At 45.7% G+C, this 15,918-nt stretch overlaps 1 long non-coding RNA gene across 1 annotated transcript; it reads right to left on the reverse strand.

Annotated features, from left to right (window-relative positions):
* Nucleotides 1-9,010: 9,010 nt before the first annotated feature.
* Nucleotides 9,011-12,724, reverse strand: LOC137312434 (uncharacterized). Its single transcript, XR_010960732.1, has 2 exons — nt 12,310-12,724; nt 9,011-10,627 (listed from the first exon to the last, which is right to left on the reverse strand). It is a non-coding gene; the product is annotated as an uncharacterized lncRNA (long non-coding RNA).
* Between the last annotated feature and the right edge of the window lie 3,194 nt (nt 12,725-15,918).

Raw genomic sequence — 15,918 nt, forward strand, 5'->3', positions numbered from 1 at the left:
TTCATTATTGATCAGTGTGTTTAAAAACATTTCTCTGCCCGAAAGCGCTGCCCAGATCAGTGAATCAGTTTCCACCGTTTGAGGCAGCAACGAAGCTGGAAATTTCACCCCTGATCCGGTCAAACTGCTGCTTTGGCTCCAGGTCTGATCAGTAATTATTCTGCTTCCGTTTCTCTCTCCTACAGTTAACTTGGTGGCGATTGTGATCCTGTCCCGAGGAAAGTGCGGACTCTCCAAATGTATCACTCGCTACCTGGTAGGAATGGCGGCGGCCGATCTCCTGGTCGTTACCACTGATGTCCTAATGTGGCGCATTGTTCTTATTTATTTCCCAGTTTCATTCTTGACCATTACCCCCGTGTGCCGTCTCATTGCCAGCCTGAGTTCAGCAGCCATAGCGGCCTCTGTCTGGTTCACAGTGGTTTTCACCTTTGATCGATTTGTGGCCATTTCTTGTCAGAAGCTGAAAACAAAATATTGCACCGAGAAAACGGCGGGTGTTGTTATCGGGGTGGTGAGTGCGCTGAGCTGTTTACTAAACATTCCCTGGTACTTTGCAATTGGCCCGGAATATATAATGGACAATGTACCCCGGGGTTGTGTCTGGAAACCAACCTTTTTCACTTCAACTGCATGGGCAGCGTTTGACTTGTTTAATCTTGTTTAATCTTGTGTTAACGTCTTGTCTCCCATTCATTCTGATTTTGCTGTTCAATGTTCTCACCGCCAGGCACATTTTAACGGCCAGCAGAGTCCGCAGGGGACTCCGGGGCCGCAGCAAAGGAGGGGGTTTGTTCGAGCTGTCAATCAAATGGCCCGGAATCAGCACTCACTGCGTAAAGGGATGAAGATTTTGTTTAAAAATGCTAAATCTGCAAGAATGAATTTAAAATATAAAGCTACAAAAAAGGCAAGAAATTGCAAATACAACAATCTGAATTAAAAACAGAAACGTCCAAATTCATATCAGGCTGATGGCCTGGGTCCTCCTGGGTCCTCCTGGGTCCTCCTGCCACTATTAGTCTTCTCTCCCTCGGACAGAGGATGAGCAGATTGATGTAATGTAACCTTTTTAATGCATAGGGTGCTGGATGCATGGAATGGCCCAGCAAGGGAGGCAATGGGGCCTGATTGTATCAACAAATTCCAGAGAGTTGGCGAATTACCTGATAGCGGTACCTTGGAATATGACAGCCTAGAAATTGGGACTTTAATTAATTTTTCTACATATGCAATAACTTTTAGTGAATGTTGTACCTGGACACCCAAACCCCTTTGCTCCTCTACGGTCATTAGTTTCTCATCATTAAGGAATTAATCCTATTTCTCACCTGGTGCCTGAAGTAGATGCTCTTTGTTTATCTTCCCATATTTTTCCTGTCCGGCTGTATTTCCACAATTCACTGTCCAATGACAACAGACACGATGAGAATGGAACTTTTAAAAAATATTTCAAGACATACTTTATTTCATACAATTTATGGATACAGACAGTTCAATGTAAATATCACAGTTACAATTCAAAATAAGACAATATAGATCGTACACATTACGAATCCATTATTACAATTCAACACACTGTACATATCTTAGAATCATTGAATTATAGAATCATAGAAGTTACAACATGGAAACAGGCCCTTCGGCCCAACATGTCCATGTCGCCCAGTTTATACCACTAAGCTAGTCCCAATTTCCTGCAATTGGCCCATATCCCTCTTTTCCCATCTTACCCATGTAACTGTCCAAATGCTTTTTAAGAGACAAAATTGTACCTGCCTCTACTACTGCCTCTGGCAGCTCGTTCCGGACACTCACCACCCTTTGAGTGAAAAAATTGCCCCTCTGGACCCTTTTGTATCTCTCCCCTCTCACCTTAAATCTATGCACCCTCGTTATAGACTCCCCTACCTTTGGGAAAAGATTTTGACTATCTACCTTATCTATGCCCCTCATTATTTTATAGAGTTCTATAAGATCACCCCTTAACCTCCTACTCTCCAGGGAAAAAAGTCCCAGTCTGTCTAACCTCTCCCTATAAGTCAAACCATCAAGTCCCGGTAGCATCCTAGTAAATCTTTTCTGCATTCTTTCTAGTTTAATAATATCCTTTCTATAATAGGGTGACCAGAACTGTACACAGTATTCCAAGTGTGGCCTCACCAATGCCCTGTACAACTTCAACAAGACATCCCAACGACTGCATTCAATGTTCTGACCAAAGAAACCAAGCATGCCGAATGCCATCTTCACCACCCTATCCACCTGTGACTCCACTTTCAAGGAGCTATGAACCTGTACTCCTCGATCTCTTTGTTCTATAACTCTCCCCAACGCCCTACCATTAACGGAGTAGGTCCTGGCCCGATTCGATCTACCAAAATGCATCACCTCACATTTATCTAAATTAAACTCCATCTGCCATTCATCGGCCCACTGGCCCAATTTATCAAGATCCCGTTGCAATCCTAGATAACCTTCTTCACTGTCCACAATGCCACCAATCTTGGTGTCATCTGCAAACTTACTAACCATGCCTCCTAAATTATCATCCAAATCATTAATATAAATAACAAATAACAGCGGACCCAGCACCGATCCCTGAGGCACACCGCTGGACACAGGCATCCAGTTTGAAAATCAACCCTCTACAACCACCCTCTGTCTTCTGTCGTCAAGCCAACTTTGTATCCAATTGGCTACCTCACCTTGGATCCCATGAGATTTAACCTTATGTAACAACCTACCATGCGGTACCTTGTCAAAGGCTTTGCTGAAGTCCATGTAAACCACGTCTACTGCACAGCCCTCATCTATCTTCTTGGTTACCCCTTCAAAAAACTCAATCAAATTCGTGAGACATGATTTTCCTCTCACAAAACCATGCTGACTGTTCCTAATTAGTCCCTGCCTCTCCAAATGCCTGTAGATCCTGTCCCTCAGAATACCCTCTAACAACTTACCCACTACAGATGTCATGCTCACTGGTCTGTAGTTCCCAGGCTTTTCCCTGCCTCCCTTCTTAAACAAAGGCACAACATTTGCTACCCTCCAATCTTCATACACCTCACCTGTAGCGGTGGATGATTCAAATATCTCTGCTAGGGGACCCGCAATTTCCTCCATAACTTCCCATAACGTCCTGAGATACATTTCATCAGGTCCCGGAGATTTATCTACCTTGATGCGCGTTAATACTTCCAGCACCTCCCTCTCTGTAATATGTGCACTCCTCAAGACATCACTATTTATTTCCCCTAGTTCCCTAACATCCATGCCTTTCTCAACCGTAAATACCGATGTGAAATATTCATTCAGGATCTTACCCATCTCTTGTGGTTCCGCACATAGATGACCTTGTTGATCCTTAAGAGGCCATACTCTCTCCCTAGTTACTCTTTTGCCCTTTATGTATTTGTAGAAGCTCTTTGGATTCTCCTTTGCCTTACCTGCCAAAGCAATCTCATGTCCCCTTTTTGCCCTCCTGATTTCTCACTTAACTCTACTCCATGCTGTACAATACAAAGTGAAATGTCCTTACATGGTGGCCTTGCCCCATACAGACTTTGCGTAGGCTGCATCTCGCTTCAATATGTCCCACAGCACGTACTCTTCGACCATGGTGTGTGCCAGTCAGCAACACTCGGTCGTGGGCAGGTCCTTCAGCAGGAAGACCAGCAGGTATCGGGTGCACCAAAGGGCCTCCTTCACTGAGTTGATGGTCTTCCAGCAGCAGTTGATATCTGTCTCGGTGTGCACCCCAGGGAACTGCCCTTACAACACAGCGGGAATGGGGTGATAGAGGTGTCGGTTACTTATGTAAATCGGAGTAGTATGACGTACGCGGGACACCATTCAATGTTGGTTCCAAATGGGTGGAGGAGCCGCCCTTTCGATGGGCATTGAGTGGTCCAGAATACTGAGAAGTTTGTTCTTAATTTGTAATTTGTGGGGCAAGGAGGAGCCGGAGAGATTTTCCTTGGCCTGCTGCGGCCGTGAGAAATCTCCCGATCCCTGATCGTTTCAGGAATCTATCAGGAGGTTTCCTTCTACTTCTGTGTAAACAGGCCCACCCTCAGGTCCCATTAAACTCCCTGCAGTGAGTAAACATTGCTGCACAGCAGCTCAGAGAGGAAACGATCTCCGGAACGCCCCACTGGAGTTTGAAATTACATTAATATTTTACCAGTTCGTAACGGTCCGGGTGTTGGTCCATTATTATTCTGTTCTGGTCAAAACAAATATCCCAATGAACAGGATGCTGTCTGACCCTGACAGCTCACCCTCAGTCCATCCCACCAGGCAGTGTGTGTGATGGGAAATAATCATCAACCGATAACGAGGATTTGTGTTTATTCATTTCAGGATTAAACGTTTAATATTGAAATTATATTATTTCCAGACTCATAACAGCAAACAATTTCATGTTAGAATCACAGCTTGTATCATTTCACAACACTACATATGTCACGTAAAATATAATTCGTGTCTTGTATTTCCAAATTTATTTGAACTATTGGATTGATATCAGTTACTTTATTGAACTCATTGATGTCAATGGATAGCAAAATCAGGCGCGGCGAAAAGAGGGCGCCCGATCCGCTACCGCCCGTCTTACGCCACCGCCAAACGTGAAAATCCACTCGAACTTGCACTTTATTTAATTTCGGATGAAAAGTCTTGAGACGTTTCTATGAGTTAACTAATGTAACAATTAGATTCAGTGGGTATTTCACTCCGTTTATCAGCTCCTCTCTGAACTTACTCTGGGTCACAGCATAAATACCCGTGTTGGTGCAGGAACTGAGAAGTTGAAGCATGAATGCGGCTGACTCAATGTCACTGGTTATATAGTTCTGGACGTTTGATATACGCACAGAGATAACATAAAAAGCTTCTGCGCTCCATAACAATATAAAACTGCCTGATATGCTGAAGAGTAAAATGATGGATTTCCTTCGGTTCTCCATCTCTGGGTCCCCTAGCAGAGATATTTGAATCATCCACCGCTACAGGTGAGGTGTATGAAGATTGGAGGGTAGCAAATGTTGTGCCTTTGTTTAAGAAGGGAGGCAGGGAAAAGCCTGGGAACTACAGACCAGTGAGCATGACATCTGTAGTGGGTAAGTTGTTAGAGGGTATTCTGAGGGACAGGATCTACAGGCATTTGGAGAGGCAGGGACTAATTAGGAACAGTCAGCATGGTTTTGTGAGAGGAAAATCATGTCTCACGAATTTGATTGAGTTTTTTGAAGGGGTAACCAAGAAGATAGATGAGGGCTGTGCAGTAGACGTGGTTTACATGGACTTCAGCAAAGCCTTTGACAAGGTACCGCATGGTAGGTTGTTACATAAGGTTAAATCTCATGGGATCCAAGGTGAGGTAGCCAATTGGATACAAAGTTGGCTTGACGACAGAAGACAGAGGGTGGTTGTAGAGGGTTGATTTTCAAACTGGATGCCTGTGTCCAGCGGTGTGCCTCAGGGATCGGTGCTGGGTCCGCTGTTATTTGTTATTTATATTAATGATTTGGATGATAATTTAGGAGGCATGGTTAGTAAGTTTGCAGATGACACCAAGATTGGTGGCATTGTGGACAGTGAAGAAGGTTATCTAGGATTGCAACGGGATCTTGATAAATTGGGCCAGTGGGCCGATGAATGGCAGATGGAGTTTAATTTAGATAAATGTGAGGTGATGCATTTTGGTAGATCGAATCGGGCCAGGACCTACTCCGTTAATGGTAGGGCGTTGGGGAGAGTTATAGAACAAAGAGATCGAGGAGTACAGGTTCATAGCTCCTTGAAAGTGGAGTCACAGGTGGATAGGGTGGTGAAGATGGCATTCGGCATGCTTGGTTTCTTTGGTCAGAACATTGAATGCAGTCGTTGGGATGTCTTGTTGAAGTTGTACAGGGCATTGGTGAGGCCACACTTGGAATACTGTGTACAGTTCTGGTCACCCTATTATAGAAAGGATATTATTAAACTAGAAAGAATGCAGAAAAGATTTACTAGGATGCTACCGGGACTTGATGGTTTGACTTATAGGGAGAGGTTAGACAGACTGGGACTTTTTTCCCTGGAGAGTAGGAGGTTAAGGGGTGATCTTATAGAACTCTATAAAATAATGAGGGGCATAGATAAGGTAGATAGTCAAAATCTTTTCCCAAAGGTAGGGGAGTCTATAACGAGGGTGCATAGATTTAAGGTGAGAGGGGAGAGATACAAAAGGGTCCAGAGGGGCAATTTTTTCACTCAAAGGGTGGTGAGTGTCCGGAACGAGCTGCCAGAGGCAGTAGTAGAGGCAGGTACAATTTTGTCTCTTAAAAAGCATTTGGACAGTTACATGGGTAAGATGGGAATAGAGGGATATGGGCCAATTGCAGGAAATTGGGACTAGCTTAGTGGTATAAACTGGGCGACATGGACATGTTGGGCCGAAGGGCCTGTTTCCATGTTGTAACTTCTATGATTCTATAATTCAATGATTCTAAGATATGTACAGTGTGTTGAATTGTAATAATGGATTCGTAATGTGTACGATCTATATTGTCTTATTTTGAATTGTAACTGTGATATTTACATTGAACTGTCTGTATCCATAAATTGTATGAAATAAAGTATGTCTTGAAATATTTTTTAAAAGTTCCATTCTCATCGTGTCTGTTGTCATTGGACAGTGAATTGTGGAAATACAGCCGGACAGGAAAAATATGGGAAGATAAACAAAGAGCATCTACTTCAGGCACCAGGTGAGAAATAGGATTAATTCCTTAATGATGAGAAACTAATGACCGTAGAGGAGCAAAGGGGTTTGGGTGTCCAGGTACAACATTCACTAAAAGTTATTGCATATGTAGAAAAATTAATTAAAGTCCCAATTTCTAGGCTGTCATATTCCAAGGTACCGCTATCAGGTAATTCGCCAACTCTCTGGAATTTGTTGATACAATCAGGCCCCATTGCCTCCCTTGCTGGGCCATTCCATGCATCCAGCACCCTATGCATTAAAAAGGTTACATTACATCAATCTGCTCATCCTCTGTCCGAGGGAGAGAAGACTAATAGTGGCAGGAGGACCCAGGAGGACCCAGGAGGACCCAGGCCATCAGCCTGATATGAATTTGGACGTTTCTGTTTTTAATTCAGATTGTTGTATTTGCAATTTCTTGCCTTTTTTGTAGCTTTATATTTTAAATTCATTCTTGCAGATTTAGCATTTTTAAACAAAATCTTCATCCCTTTACGCAGTGAGTGCTGATTCCGGGCCATTTGATTGACAGCTCGAACAAACCCCCTCCCGGACCCCGGACTGACTCCTCCCATCAAGTGACACGGGTGAGCGTCACTCACCTCCGCGCGTTGACGTCAAGACGCGGTCCTTGATCCGGGGCCAGGAGGAAGATGATGCGGGCCCTCGCCCGCCAAAGGGAGGGCCCGCACCCGGGAATGGCCTGAGATGGGAGAGCGGGCTTGGCGGGAGTCGGGCTGACGGCTCCTGTGCCGGCTCTTTGAAAGAGGCCGCTCGGCCCATCGCGCCTGTGCCGGCTCTGTGAAAGAGGCCGCTCGGCCCATCGCGCCCGTGCCGGCCCTGTGAAAGTGCGATTCGATTAGTCCCACTCCCCTGCTCTTTCCCCACAGTCCCGCAAATTTCTCCCCTTCAAGGATTGACCCGATTCCCTTTTGAAAGTTATTATTGAATCTGATCCCACCGCCCTTTCAGGCAGTGAATTCCAGATCAGAACAACTCGCTGCCGAAAAACATTCTCCTCATCTCCCTCTGCCTCTTTTCCCAATTCCCTTCAATCTGTGCCCTCTGGTTACGGACCCTCCAGCCAGTGGCAACAGTTTCTCCCCATCGACTCCATCAAAACCCCTCCTCATTTTCAACCCCTCGACTGCTGTTGTGACCCTGACTGTTCCTCCGCGGACATCAATGTCTTCTCCACCTGTCTGCCGGGCAGTGACCCGTAAGTTTCTGTTCGTGTGTTACTACACTGGCCCCCGGTCGGCAACGTCTCGATTTTAAGATCCTCATCCTCGTGTTCAAATCCCTCCATGGTCCTCTCCCCTTCCCCATCTCTGTAACCTCCTCCAACCGATTTAATCTCCTCGGACAACCCCATGCCACTCCACCCTATCATAGATTCTACCCCACCCATTTATCTCCGCCCACAGCCCATGTACACTCGACGCACGATCATTGCTGGGACACTCTGCCCTGTCATACACACAGTCAGTGTTGGGACACTCTGTCCTTTCATACACACAGTCAGTGTTGGGACACTCAGTCCTGTCATACACACAGTCAGTGCTGGGACACTCTGTCCTGTCATACACACAGTCAGTGCTGGGACAGTCTGTACTGTCATACACACAGTCAGTGCTGTGACAGTCTGCCCTGCCATACACCCAGTCAGTGCTGTGACATTCTGTCCTGCCATACACACAGTCAGTGCTGGGACACTCTGTCCTGTCATACACACAGTCAGTGCTGGGACAGTCTGTCCTGTCATACACACAGTCAGTGCTGGGACACTCTGTCCTGTCATACACACAGTCAGTGCTGTGACACTCTGTCCTGTCATACACACAGTCAGTGCTGGGACAGTCTGTCCTGCCATACACACAGTCAGTGCTGGAACACTCTGTCCTGTCATACACACAGTCATTGCTGTGACAGTCTGTCCTGCCGTACACACAGTCAGTGCTGGGACAATCTGTCCTGTCATACACACAATCAGTGCTGGGACAGTCTGTCCTGCCATACACACAGTCAGTGCTGGGACACTCTGTCCTGTCATACACACAGTCAGTGCTGGGACAGTCTGTCCTGTCATACACACAGTCAGTGCTGGGACAATCTGTCCTGTCCGACTTGGACGTCTTGTGTATCCATCTTTTAAAAGGTATAGGAACCCAGTTATAAGATGGATTCTACTCACTTCATAATAATCTACAATCAGCTTGTCTTTTCATCAAGATATCAAGCACTAGACACACTGTCTTTAAAGGAACGCTGATTTATTTGACTCTTGTACAGAATACTAAACTCCAGCCTAGTTAAAGGGGTTATTAACATCAGAAACAAACCCCAAGTGTCAGAATGAACATGGTTCAGTCCTGGATGTGATTAACAGCAGCGATAGCAGCAGAATCCAACCCCTGCAGTCACATGTGAACTCGCTGGTGTTTCAGCAGGTGGGATGATTGAGTGAATCCATTCCCACACACAGAGCAGGTGAATGGCCTCTCCCCAGTGTGAATACGTTCGTGTGTGAGCAGATTCCACTTTGTTTTAAAGCTCTTCTCACAGACAGAACATTTCAGGGATCTCTTATCAGTGTGAACAAGTTGATGTTTAATGAGGCTGGATAACTGAGTGAATCCTTTCCCACACAGCGAGCAAGTGAACGGCCTCTCCCCAGTGTGAGTCCTTGGTGTGTCAGCAGTTCTTTTTTTCTCTTAAAGTTCTTCTCACAGTCAGAACATTTGAAAAGTCTCTTATCAGTGTGAACAAGTTGATGTTCAATGAGTTTGGATGAACGAGTGAATCCCTTCCCACACACGGAGCAGGTGAACGGCCTCTCCCAGTGTGAACACGCTGGTGTATCAGTAGGCTGGATGACTGAGTGAATTCCTTCCCACACACGGAGCAGGTGAACGGCCTCTCCCAGTGTGAACACGCTGGTGTATCAGTCGGCTGGATGAACGAGTGAATCCCTTCCCACACACGGAGCAGGTGAACGGCCTCTCCCAGTGTGAACACGCTGGTGTGTCAGCAGATCACTTGTTCCTTTAAAGCTCTTCTCACAGTTGGAACATTTAAAGGGTCTCTTATCAATGTGAACAAGTTGGTGTTCAGTGAGGCTGGGTGACAGAGTGAAACCCGTCCCACACACAGAGCAGGTGAACGGCCTCTCCCCAGTGTGAACTCGTTGGTGTGTTAGCAGATGGGATGACTGGGTGAATCTCTTCCCACACTCAGTGCAGGTGAACGGCCTCTCCCCAGTGTGAGTCCGTTGGTGTGCAAGTAGTTCCGTTTTACTTTTAAAGCTCTTCTCACAGTCAGAACATTTGAAAGGTCTCTTATCAGTGTGAACCAGTTGATGTGTCAGAAGACTGGATGACTGAATGAATCACTTCCCACACATGGAGCAGGTGAACGGCCTCTCCCCGGTGTGACTGCGTCGATGAGTTTCCAGGAGGGACGGGAATCTGAATCCTTTCCCACAGTCCCCACATTTCCACGGTTTCTCCGTGGTTCGGGTGTCCTTGTGTCTCTCCAGGTTGGATGATCAGTTGAAGCCTCGTCCACACACAGAACACGTGTACGGTTTCTCCCCACTGTGAATGGTGCGATGTTTTTTCAGGCTATGTGACTGGTTAAAGCTCTTTCCACAGTCAGTGCACTGGAACACTCTCACTCGGGTGTGTGTGTCTCGGTGTTTTTCCAGTTAAACTGATGTTTGAAATCTCTTCTCAGAGACGGAACAGACAAACATTCCTCCTTCTATATTCAAAGGCAGATGATCTTCAGGTGCTGGTGAATCGAGTGACTGTCAGATCTTGATGTGATGTTTGGTTTGAGTTTCCCATCTGCAAATCCTCCCCTTCTAATACCCTGTAAAAGGAGATGACAAAAGTCCTCACTGTGAATACAGGGAATACAGGATAGAAATTCAGAACAGGCAATTCCAGTTTCTATGCAACATTCTTCCCGCTCATTCCCCCAGACTGTAAATCCCCGCCCCTCACACTCACCCTCCTCCCTCTGCTGAAATCCAAACCCATCGCACCATCTCCAACATTTTTCCTTCTATTTATGTTTTCACTCCCCCTGAAGGTCCTGACTCTGACTGGGTTCAGTTCTACACTCACCGGTTCCCCTCCCTCTCCTCCCCTGAAAGTCCTGACTCCGACTGAGTTCAGTTCTATACTCACTTGTTCCCCTCCCTCTCCTCCCCTGAAGGTCCTGACTCTGACTGGGTTCAGTTCTACACTCACTTGTTCCCCTCCCTCTCCTCCCCTGAAGTGCGTGACTCTGACTGGGTTCAGTTCTACACTCACTGGTTCCCCTCCCTCTCCTCCCCTGATGGTCCTGACTCTGTAGAACTGAACCGAGCCAGAGTCGGAACCTTCGGGGGAGGAGAAGGAGGGGAACCAGTGAGTGTGGAACTAAACCCAGCCACTCACTGGTTCCCCACCCTGTCCTCCACTGAAGGTGCTGACTCTGGCTGGGTGTTTATGCTCTCATCCTCTTTTCTACAATGTGTCGCTCCCTATAGCTGCCTGTCAGTTGTCCATCTGTGATATCTCCCACTTTTGGTGATTTTGGCTCCCTGACCAGTCACCATCTCTCCCTGACCAATCACCATTTCTACTTCAATTATAGACTCTCCCTGACCCGTAACCATTTCTCCTTCATGTACAGATATTCCCTGAGCAGTCATCCTTTCTGCTTCGTTTGCAGACACTCCCTGACCCATCATCATTTATCCTTCATTTAGAGATACTCCCTACCTCGTCACCATTTCTACTCCATTTACAGACACTCCCTGATCAGTCACCTCCTCTCTGCACATCTCCCTCCAGATGTCCTTTCAACTGTGAACAAGGCCCTTGCCATCCACAACCTTATTACTGATGGCTGCATTTAGCAATATAGGAACAAGAGTCAGCCATTCAGCTCCACGAGCCTGTTCCGTCCATCAATTAGGTTATGGCTGATCTGTATCTTAACTCCATCCACCCGCCTTGATACCATAACCCTTAATATCCTTGTCAAACAAAAATATATCAATCTCAGTTTTGAAATTATCAATTGACCCCCAGCCTCAACAGCTTTCAGGGGAAGAGAGTTCCAGATTTCAACTACCCTTTGTGTGAAAAATTGCTTCCTGACTTCACCCCTGAAAGGCCTAGCTCCAATTTGAAGTGATTCCCCTTGTGCTAGACTCCCCCACCAGAGGAAATAGTTTCTCTCTATCTACCCCATAAAATCCTTTAATCTTCTCCAACACCTCAATTAGATCACAGCGTAATCTTGTACATTCAAGACAATACAAGGCTAGTCTATGCATCTGTCCTCATCATTTACAAAAATCATCAGTGCAAGTACAGATTAGAAATGCACAACAGACAGTTCTGGTTTCTCTGGAACATTCTTTCCGCTCTTGCACCTCCTAAGCTGTAAATCCCGCGACCCACACTCTCCCTCCTTGCCTCTATTAAGCTGTAAATTCCCCGTCCAACACACTCTCCCTCCTTGCCCCTATTAAGCTGTATAGCCGCCGTCCCACACACTCCATCCTTGACACGTCCTCGCTGTTTGAAATCCAGATTCATCGCAGCCTCTATTTTTCTCCTTTCTCTCCTGAAGGTGCTGCGTGATGGTGGGGTTCGGGCCCAGTCACTGTTTGCCCTCCAGTACCCGGCCAAGTGGTAATTCTGTACTTGTGAGCCGATATACCGAGCTGTCAGCATTTCTAGCATGGGGAGCAGCACAGCCACCGTCCCTGGCTGATTCTGTCCGGTAACGCGGAGGCCAACGGGAGCAGCTCAACAACAACCTGCATTTACACTGAGCGGAGTCTCAGCAACACCGAGTGGGGCTCGGGGCCCGACAGGCGGCATCCCACGTCCGACCCGCCGCTTCCCGGTTTCTTCTCCAGTTTCCACCGAGTCCGACTCGAGACAAACCACAGGAGCGACGCGCTCCCAAAATACAATGCGGGCCTGGGCAGCATGCGCAGCCTGACCAGGAAATCACCGCGTTGGAGAGATAGAGGGGTTTCTGGGGCGCGGGGGATTGTGGGGCCTGCGGCCGCCATTGCTCGCCGAGTGTCGATCAGTGTTTTATTGCCAAGTTGCGCACAGAACCGTATCGAGAAATAGAGACTGAGGAATTCAGAGCCGTTTTGCTGAACAGACACTCACGGTACAATGTGGAACAGTGTTTCTCAAACTATTTTTCTCGTTATCCAGTGGAAGAAAAACACTTCCCCCAGGGACCCAAAACAATAATATCCTCTGACTGGAGCTTTCATCAAATCCCAAGAAAGGTCAGTCCATGCTCACTCTGCATTTCACTTCAAGTGATAACTAAAATTAGACTTCGACGTTCCTTGAAAAATATTTTAAGTACAGTATAAATACAATAAGAAAACGGTCAGGTTGAGTTGCACTTACTTAATGTGACGGATGGGTCTGCCTGTTGTTCATGATCTCGTTCCAATCTGGATCACAAGATGAAAGCGCTGCACGCATATCAGGTTTCCTCCTCTTGTTTTTATTCTTGTTAAAGTCGAAAATTCCAGTTCGCACATGTAGGTTGTTGTGAACGGCAGCAACAACATAACACTAATCTTACTTAACAGAGCATATTCTTTGAAAGCACTGATCGAAAAAGATGACAAACTGAATGACTTGTGGCGTGTTTTCAGTGCGTATCACAGGTAAGTCGCACCAGCTCGTTTTCTTGCTCAGGCATCAAGTTTAGCTTCTTTATTGATTCAGGATTTTAGAAACCAAAAGGATCTTTCACCTAACGCTTTTCCATCAAATTTTCAAATCCCTCTCCAGGGAAGTAGCGATCAAAATGGTCAGACAGAGCAGCGAGATGTAACTGTATGACACATTTCATTTCATTCGCATTATCTTAATTGATGCTGTTCTCTCCACCCCAGAGAGCTGTGGATGTTCAGTCGTTTAGTGTATTCAATATTGAGTTTGATAGATTTTTGGACCAGGAAATCAAGGGATATGGGGATAGACCGGTAAAGTGGAGATGAGCTTCAAGATCAGCCATGATCTATTGAATGGCGGAGCAGGCTCGAGGGGCCGTATGGCCTACACCTGCTGATATTTCATATGTTCATATCCGACCAGAGATGCAGTACCCAAAACTAAATGAGGTCTAACCAGAGCTCTGTATAACTATGACATAACTTCCATTCCTTTTTATTTCATGTCCATTGAGATAAACATCAAAATACCATTCCCATTTTAACTTATTTTTGCACCTTTTCGTGAATTCTGTACTTGGTCTCATAAATCCCTCTGCTCACCCACAGTTCCTAGTTTCTTCCCATTTAGAAAATACTCTGATCTATCTTTTCATGGTCCAAAGTGGATGACCTCACACTTCCCCACGTTGAACTCCATCTGCCACAGTTTTGCCCACTCACTTAATCTGTCAATGTCCCTTTGCAACTTTCTGCTCCCATCTATAATGCTTACGGTGCCACCTAACTTAGTTTCATCAGCAGACTTGGATATAAGGCTCTCTACATAAGAACATAAGAAATTGGAGGAGGAGTAGGCCATACGGCCCCTCGAGCCTGCTCCGCCATTCAATCAGATGATGGCTGATCTTCGACCTCAACTCCACTTTCCCGCCCGATCCACATATCCCTTGATTCCATTAGCGTCCAAAAATCTATCGATCTCAGCTTTGAAAACATTCAACGACTGAGCATCGACAGCCCTCTGGGGTGGAGAATTCCAAAGATTCACAACCCTTTGAGTGATGAAATTTTTCCTCATGTCGATGCTAAATGGCCAACCCCTTATCTTGATTCTCTGACCTCAAGTTCTTGACTCTCCAGCCAGGGAATCAGCCTCTCCGCATCTACCCTTTCAAGCCGTCGAAAAATTGTATACTTTTCAATGCGATCATCTCTCATTCTTCTAAACTCCAGCGAATACAGGCCAATTTTACACAATATCTCCTCATTGTACAATTGCAGCAAGTCCTCATTACTCTTATATTGCAACACCCTTGCAATAAAAGCTAACATATCATTTGCCTTTCTCACTCTCAGAAGACCCTTGGTAGCTCACTATTTCCAGTATGTTTGTCCTCTATTCCTTCTATAGGGAAAATAAATTAACGTTGAAAAAATTTTGCTATAATTCTAACAGTTTATATTTTTGAAACAATATCCAGCTGAACGCCAACAAATTCGCTGGCAATCTTAATGAAGGATATAAATTAATAAAAACACTGAAATGCGATGGCTGGGAATCGAACCCGAGTCAATTGCTTGGAAGGCAGCTATGTTCACTACTATAGCACCATCGCTGGCAATCAAAGACAAGCAAATTGCTCCGAAACCTCAGACCCTGAACAGACACTGCAGGCTGTTGAATTTTGTTCTTCATTTCAACTGGTTTCTGACGGATCCTTTCTCGCTCTGTTGCAGTTCCCGTTTTCGCCCAGTAGATGTCGCCAACCCCCAATCGACGAAAATTACACAACAGCCATTGATTCTTCACCTGATATCGGACTGAAGAGACAGTCGATACCTGCAATACTTGACCAGTTGGAAATACATTTTCCCGCAGCTCACATCAGCCATTGAGTAAAATTAAATAATTACATTAAATCATTACAGAGACCTGATTACCAGCTGGGCACGAATGGCAGCTTAATATTAAAGTCTATAAGATATTTAGGAAGGACAGGGAAATAGGGAAAGGAGGAGGAGTAGCAATATTACTAAAGGACAATATTACAGCAGTTCAAAGATAGAATGTCAGTGAGGGTGAGCGGGCAGTGTAAACACTCTGAAAGACCCATGGAGAGCAAGGTTCATGTCGTAGATGCAGTATATTTGGATTTTCCGAAGGCCTTTGATAGGTACCGCGTTGGAGACTCATGGCTAAGTTCAGAGCACGCGGAGTCAGGGGACAGGTGGAAGAATGGTTTGCAAGCTGGCAACAAAAAAGAAAACAGAGAATAGAGGTTAAGGGTAGTTACTCAGATTGGCAAAAAGGTGGGAAGTGGATTTCCACAGCGATCGGTGTTGGGACCACTGTTCACAATTTACATTAAAAATTCGGGACTCGAGAATCGGAAGTACAATTTCAAAATTAGTGGACGACAACAAATTGGGGGATATAGTTAATACA

The sequence above is a fragment of the Heptranchias perlo genome, unplaced genomic scaffold (genome assembly GCF_035084215.1).
Source record: "Heptranchias perlo isolate sHepPer1 unplaced genomic scaffold, sHepPer1.hap1 HAP1_SCAFFOLD_43, whole genome shotgun sequence".
Lineage (NCBI taxonomy): Eukaryota > Metazoa > Chordata > Chondrichthyes > Hexanchiformes > Hexanchidae > Heptranchias > Heptranchias perlo.